The sequence below is a fragment of the Corvus brachyrhynchos genome, unplaced genomic scaffold (genome assembly GCF_000691975.1).
Source record: "Corvus brachyrhynchos isolate BGI_N302 unplaced genomic scaffold, ASM69197v1 scaffold139, whole genome shotgun sequence".
NCBI lineage: Eukaryota > Metazoa > Chordata > Aves > Passeriformes > Corvidae > Corvus > Corvus brachyrhynchos.
This window is the reverse complement of record NW_008246062.1, coordinates 416329-424629: the sequence shown is the minus strand read 5'-3', so window position 1 is coordinate 424629 and position 8301 is coordinate 416329.

The following is an 8301-nucleotide window of genomic DNA, read 5'->3' as shown; positions in this document are numbered from 1 at the left end:
GACACCTCAACAGTTAATTGGCAGGGGCAGCTTTTGGTTCAGATGGTGGGCCCTGGCTTAACCTTCTGCTGGGCTTCCCTGTTGTGATCCTATCCAATTGTATTGATGGATCTCACTACAGACTGTGGCTTCAGCGCCCAGATTTGAGAAACTTTACAGATGGGGAGAGGGAATGGCATTTCAGCAGACTGGGAAAGTTTGTTTGCCATAGGTGATGGGAGGCTAGACCTGAGCAGCTCTCCAATCCCTCCTACACCACTCTGCTTTCCACAGCTGCACCTGCCCTTATCTCAGTGGCATTACGCTGTTGCTGCTTTTTCCTCCAGGATTGTTTTGCTTTTGTGTGTGTCCTTTCCCTCAGTGAGAATCACCAGTTTCTTTGCACAAAGCAAGACCTGGCAAACTCATGCCGGTTAAAGGCATTTCCTGCATCCATGCTCTGACTGTAAACTCTGAGAGAAGCTTCAGCTGAGTCCTTCTAAGGGATGAGGAGAGATGGGAAGAGATGAGGAAGAAGAGAAGCAGGGAGGGAAATGACAGCCCTAGAACCAAGCAAGTGTTTTTCAGAGTGGAGATGGGGGCTGAGGGTGTCACAGGCCCCTGCTTCTTCCCTTTCAGTGGGTTCAGATTCGGATAAGTCTCCTAGGTCTGCTGAGGGATGGCTGTAGAGTCATGGTGTACTGCAGAGGGCACTGGGCTGCCCCATCACCCCACAGTCAATAATCCAGTGACCAGGGACTGCTCACCCTTCAGCTTTCACAGCTTCCTGCCAAGGCAAACTGTGACCGTGGCAGGATCCTTGCAGACCCCTTATCACAGTGCCAATGTTTAAACACCCTATCTGTCCCAGGCTGTTTCCCTCCAACCTTTGCTGATTTTCCTAAGCAACTTTATGTAACCAGCTGGGCTGGATTTCCATGAGTGTAGAGCAAAGGCTTATTGACCTCGTTTGCTGTTTTATGATAGAAGAAAAAGTTGGAAGAGCAGTATTTTCCTTTTTTTAAAAAATTACATTTTATTTCTTTTTATCCTCAGCTTTCAGAAGAGGCTCAAAGAACTTGTGGATGACGTCTGTTCTTATTGCAACATAAAATTATAATATACAGCCCAAGAAATTTGGGATTGTTAACTACAGTTTTGAATTTTGCTTTTGTATTTGCATTTTATCAACTTATTTCATTCAAAGATGTGAAACAGTCCCCACATGATGTCCATCCTCTTCAGAGTGTTCCTGAAGGGAAGATTTCAAGAGGATTCTCTATTTCAGTTATTTCTAGAAGACTCACCCTCTCAGACCTGCCATCAGGGATACAAGGTGAAGTTCAGCAACATGGTAATAAAGAATTATGGTCCATAAAACAACTTTCAGGCTGTAATGCTGCATCTTCTGTGACTTATTTTCACCTGCATTTTGCTCTGTTATTAAGGGAACCATGCCCCACAGCTGCCAGGCAGGCTGTATTGTGGACACATGTACATAAAATCTGAAGAGTCCTTAATTTTTATTTTTTGTTGCTTAAAAAAGGAGTTTTGAGGGAGTAATGGGGAAAAAATTACAATACGGACGGTGAGATATTTCTTAATTACTTGCTATTGCTTGTCTTACACTTCAGCAATCGGCAGCACAGTGCTAGACATTGCACGGGCATTTAATGAAATGGATAAGCTTCTCTTAACTTTGCATTCAAAATTCTTTTGAAAAGGATTTTTCTAAATCCTTTGGAAACAGAGACAAAAAGGCAAGTGAAAACGTGAACTAGAGAGACTCCTGGTGAACTGGGAAGAACAGAACTGCAAAATGCTTGCTTTCTGCACACCCCTTTGAGGAGGCTGGTGGTGAAAAATGTCACAACAGGGCTTTTATTCCGCTATTGCAGCTCCAGAAGCTTGGAGGAGGGAGGGCCAGCTTGCCTGCCTGCCTGCCTGCTTTTCCCTTTTTCTTCAGGTAGCAGGAAGGCATGGTACACATGCACACTGGTCGAACTCCAGCATTATGGAAAAGTTTAGCTGGAAAGTTAAACAGTCTGTTTCCATAGGAAGTGTCAGTCACTTGGCTCTTCTAGAGGGCTGGTGTCTCTCCTCAACTGTGTGAGGTTGGCCTTTCCCTGCTGTGTACTTTATTCCTCTAGAAAGTAATTTTACAAGTGCGTCACAAAAATTCTCTGACAAAAAACGTTACACATAAATACAGTTCAATAGCCTCCTGTATTTTTCATAGGTCTTACTGAGGCATTTTTTGTTTTAATGTACAAATTCCTCCTCTGTCCCTGCTGCTCTCAGGTAGCAGTTACGCTACGATAAAAAATCACGCCAGAGATGAGAAACTCTGTCTTTCACTTTGCTCCCACAGCAAAGTGAAAGATATTGAATATTTCTGAGGGGTAACTCTTACGTCTGTGATACTCTCTCCTAGAGGTTGACTGACTGACTCAGTGGCTTTTTGACTGTGGTGTTGGGATGGTGATGCCAGTCAAGCAGGCAGAAGAGCCCTTTGTGGTCTCACAGCTTCTTCCTCAGAGCCGATTGCTTCTACTGTGTTTGCCAACAATTCTAACTTTGACAAATAGCTCCCCTTTATGTCTGACAAATGTTCATATTCAAAGAATAATAACTACAAAAGCAAGAGAAGAGGTACCCCCCTCAGCTTCTCTATTGAAGAATAACCTGCTGCACTCCTCAAATATCTGCTAATGTGAACAGAACAAAAAATGAAGATATATCTGTAAGGCGGGAAACAACCTAGGTGGGGTAAGGGTGTTTTGCACCTTGCCAAGTTACAAGTGGCTCCTGTTGAAAAAGGAAAATACCTGATTTACTTAAATAAAATAGTTATTGACTCCCTTTGTAAGAGGGAAGCCATGGCTCAATTTAAAAATGAATCCAGTCAAAGAGGAGTATGGAAGAGCAGAATGGGTGTCACCTGTTCCTATAGAATCAGAAGGTGACCATCTCACAGGACTCCACAGATATGTGTAGCTGATCTGTGGCACCGTGACCAGGCAATACTGGTCTGATCCTGATGCGACCAGCCGGGCACAATACGTGCCACCTACACCTGAGAAGTCCTAACTCAAACTGAAAAGGTGCAAAACAAAAATAATACAGTCAGAAATAGTGATCTCTAGACTGCTTGGGAAAAAAATGCCTTTTTTAAATCTGCAAAAGCAAAATTAGAAGACAGAGTTTCTGTCTCATGTCTAAACTTCTAATTTCTTCACAGAAAGGATGATTAAACACTGGAATGGGCTGCTCAAGGAGTGGGTGGAGTCACCATCCTTGGAGGTGTTTAAGGAAAAACTGGACATAGTATTTTGTGCCACAGTCTGGTTGATACGGTGGTGTTCAGCCATATGTTGGACTTGATGACCTCGGAGGTCTTTTCCAATCTAATTGATTTCATGATTCTGTGATTCTTCAACATAGGCTTTTGGGAAAGCAGCAATAGTGGCACTGTGCATGCTGGCTAGGTGAGGGATCACTGGCAGACAGCATCAGTCCTAGCATGCATGGTTAGATCCTAAGGAACTATCCCTGTTAGGTTCTCTACTTCACAGACCCTGTGTTGCTGGCTTTGCTGCTCACTGCTTGGACAGACAAAGACTCACACTACACATGTGTAGCCCTGGGTGTAGCCCGCAGTGTAATCCTGCTGTGTTCTTAAGGACAAACTCCCCCAGTATGAACACGAAATGCCATATTTGGGATGCTTGGGATAATTGTAAGAGAAATGGCTTCAGTTCTATCAACTCTGCCATGAGCAGTTGAAAGACTTTTCTGCAGAGCAGCTGTAATTGAAAGATCAGTTCCCATGGAAGCTGCTCTCATGTAGAGGGTTTTGTCCCTGAGATGAAAGGATCCCTCTTGCCCCTCCAGCCTTTTGAACATGCATTTGTAATCTAAAAGCTGGCAGATCTCTTTGTGCTATTTTAAATGGCTATGCAGTGACAGTGTCCATGCATCTCATCATTGCTAATGTATTTATAATCAGGACACCCTTTGATACATCCTCCCTTAAAGAATTATAATCACCTCCATGTTGTGGGTGGAGAATTAAGGCACAAAACCTGAAGCCTACCCAAGCGGTCATGCTATGCATGGGGGAAAGCTAAATGGCTGCAGAGAGTTCCTGAGCCTGCCAAAAGGAAAGGCTCACTATAGGGCCTTCAGTGGCACAGTGGTGGGTTAGACAGGACAGTTGGAGCGGCATTTAAAATTAAGCCACTGGTTAGTGCCTCAAATGCCAGATCACTGTCACTTCCAGATGTCATCAAGCTTTAGGAAAGGACGAGACTGGGACACTGGAAAGAGGACGTTCCAAGTTGCAGCCCAAAGTCTGGCTGCTTGTTTGGCAGGGGCTGCTGCCCTGTCCACCTTGCTGTCCTACAGGTGCAGAAATCCTATCCATTCCCTGATCTTTAAAATTTTTTGAGAAGTTTTGAGTGTTAAAAGCGACATTCTAGTTCATGTATAATTGAGCAGGCTGCTTCCCTGTACGTTTCAGTGCATGTCTGGGGTGTTTCTCAGCTAGTGCACTGACTATAGACTGCAATTCACTCCGGAGAATGGCGCATTTCAATATGTTATTGAAATATCTCCTTCACAGAGGTAAAACACTACACAGGGTTGTGAAAGAGATCCTGTTGTCCCCTAGTGGTTGTGCAAATGTTACATTTTATTAATAAAGAAAATCAGAAATACCAGTGAAAGCCATTTCAGTAGCCTGTTGTCTTACAGCCAAATAAATCTGAGGACTGCCTCTCAATATAAGAATATCAATCAACTGCTTAGTCTATATTCAGTACTGAATTCCTGCCAAATGTCATAGGGTAAATTAAAAGCTTTTTTTCCTTATCTTTAGAGCTTAGCCCCAAACCCCAGGTCTGAGATGATTTTTTTTTTGTCAGTTGCATAACAGTAAAAATGGTTTAACAGATCTAAACCCTTTCATTTAAAATAAAGCCCATGTGGGTTTGCTACACGCTAACTTCCAGCTTGACCTATTCTCTGGCAACAAATACAAAACTCAAAAAATGCAGAAGAACAAGAAGAGAAGAAGCAAACACAGTTTATGTAGACTGCAAATATAGCTATAGTATTGCTCTCTCAACAGGGAAACTACAGTAAATAGGCAGGTATAAAACAGCTGGCAAGCTGCAGTGACTGGAGTATCACCCATTTATTACTTTCCTATTCAACAGCAGGTGAACCGAGACCAATGGCTGGGGTCTGAGTAGCCAGAGAAAGTTAACTCTTGCTCTGCAGGGAACAAAAAAAATCCGGTGTCACTTTGGAGTTGAGAGTAATGCCTCAGTTCTGAGTTTGCAGAGTACCATTTGTTGTTCAGGAAGGCAGATAGTCTCAGTGTATATGGAAGTTACTATAGTGTGCTCACTGCATTTTGTTTTTCCTCCTTAACTCATCATTCTCAGTAGAATTCTCCAACAAAAAAAGTACATGGCTGATGGACAATTTAGATCTGATCTCTACAACAGGTTTTAGGGCTTTACTTCTAGTTAAGCATTTGTGAACCTGGCATTCCCTTTTGTGGATTTTTAGAAACAAATCTGGAAAGATCAGTCATGTTTAATAGCTTGAGAACAGCACAGAACTTGGGGGTTTTTTTTCCCTCTTTCTACTGCAGCTTTTTTATCACTAAGTTATTTTTGTATTTATGACAACAATGTCCAGAGGAAGGACTAGAAACAATAGCAGAGAAAGATGTGTTGGGGAGTGTCACTTCAGCTGGGAAAATGTAAGGAAGTTGATTTCAAAGAGCAAACATAATTTAGAAGAAGGTAACTCTACCTTGCAAAAGTTTCACAGAAGCAGCTTGATCCTTCTTCCAGCCTATCTGAGATGGAAAGGAGAGGAGATATGGACAGACACACAAGTACAAATTATTCCTTTTGATTAGACAAAGTCTGGTAAAACACTTGCATCTAATTAGACCTCAGAACTGCAGGGAAATTATAACATCTGTGATAATCCCAATGTTCACTGTTACTGTTGGTGGTAAGAGATCTCATCCTAGCTACAAGACACTTACTTAATTGCCACGCTTGCTAATAACCCATCACTACAATTTTAAAATGCATATGACATCATCTGCCCTTGATGAGATAATTTCCCCATTCTGGTAGTATTTACAAGCTGTGGGCAAGATAGGGACTTGCTGTACCAGGTGCCGTGTGACGCAGTCTGTGACAATTATGGCCTCGAATGTTTTAATTTTTAAATTAGGACAGGCAGAGCAATGGGGCCCAGTAAAGGGAGGAAAGCAGTCATGATGAGATTGTGTGATTGTGGCAGAAATTAGCTTATGCACAGTTCAAGGGATTTTGTTTGCAACAAGGCTGCAAACAAGGCAGGAAAGGAAAGGCATCAGGATAGCTCAGGGACCCCCAAGCACATCTTTTGCTGATGAAAAGCTCTGAGGCCCTGAAGAAATGCAAAGGAGTGATGGAGATCTGAAAAGGCCAGGGATCTGCCACTCTACCCTGAGACACATGGGAGATAAATAATGACTTTACAGAGAGAAACACTAACTTCCCTTCAACTTAACTGGAAAGTCAGTGTTGTGCCCAGCTCACAGGTGGGGCAAGCTTGGATGATGTACAGCCAAAATGGAAAGGCTGGTGTGCTGTAGCTCTTACAGTCTGCTGCTGCTACATGTGATGAACACGTAGAGAAGCAAAGCAGAGGTTTTGCAGAATCTAGCAGCATTTCAGCAGCACTGAAGCCACATCAGGGGCAAGAAGAGATTTCTTCCCGGGTTGCCTCAGTGCTGGCACTTGCAGCTCCCTGTACTGACAGTTCCCATTCACACTGCTAAGTGGAAGTGTTCCCAGTCCCTTGAGTCTGCCTTTGGTAACACCCTTAGCACACAGTCTGGTTGTTTGTTTGCAGTAATATCATGGTTTATCCTTTCAAGTGGTTCCTCTTGGTATCTCAGAGATATGTATGTTTTTGACACATTCCCTTCAGTGATGCACTTCTGGGCAGCAGATGTAAAGGCAGAAAAACATACTGTGCTGGACAGGGCAGAAATTAAATCTCCCGAGTCTAGGCGTGAACTTTGGGAAGGTTGGTTGGTCTTTGAAACACCCAACTAGGAGTCTTGTCCTCCACACTCTGTGTAGACTTTGGAGTTGTTCTAAATATTAATGGGATAGCAATCACATTATATGACATTTTGCTGTTGAATTTCAATTTCAGAAATTATTTGCTGGATCTTCTGTTTGGAACTAAAAGGACATTCTGCAGCGTTATGGCTATTTATAGTTTGGGATGAAGCAGCAGTAAAAGCATTAGAGAAAACTGCCAGAACTGGGCTCAAGGGAAACCATGTCAGGAGGTTTTTTCTGCAACAGGCAGGTGACCTGTGAGTTGCTCAATCAAAATATGAGGATGCAAACTTTGGAGGGGTCTGAGATAGACTAGACAAGCAGAGAGATGGACTGGGTATTACCAACCACACAAACATACCAGGTTCTGGAAAGCCTCAGACCTGGTTGCCCTTTGTAGCTGGAAAGGTATTGAGGGAGGGCTTTAGGACACCGTAATCACATCTGCTTCTCCTGCTTTTCCCTAAGTGTTGGTTTATGGCTTTTTCCATGTGGGGGGATACAGACAGCTGTTGTTGTGCATACGTCGAGATTCTTCATCATCAGTTGAGGTCTTTCATCATCAGTCAAGATGGTGAAGGGCCTTGAGGTGAAGCTGTATGAGGACTGAGGTCACTTGGCTTGTTTATCCTGGAGGAGACTGAGGGGAGACCTCACAGCAGTCTACATCTTCCTCATGAGGGGAAGCAGAAGGGCAGGCACTGATCTCTTCTCTCCAGTGACCAGTGACAGGACTCGAGGGAACGGCCTGAAGTTTTGTCAGGGGAGGTTTTGATTGGATTTTAGGATAAAGTTCTTCACCCAGAGGGTGGCTGGGCACTGGAACAGGCTCCCCAAGGAAGTGGTCACAGCACCAAGCGTGACAGAGTTCTAGAAGCCTTTGAACAATGCTCTCAGGCACATGGTGGGATTTTTGGGTTGTCCTGTGCAGAGCCAAGAGCTGGACTAGATGATCCCTAAGGGTCCTTCTCAACTCAACACATTCCATGATTCTTACGCTAGCAAACCAGAACCTGTCCGAGCACAGGACAGGTATGAAACCCTCCGGCGAAGACACATCCAGGGCGTTCCTCCTCCAGCGAGTTCCCTCACCTTTCGGGAGTGAAACAAAAGCCTGAAAAGAAGAGAGGCCAAGCACTAAAACCCCGCACCCGAGCGCAGCCCGCCCGGCCGCGGG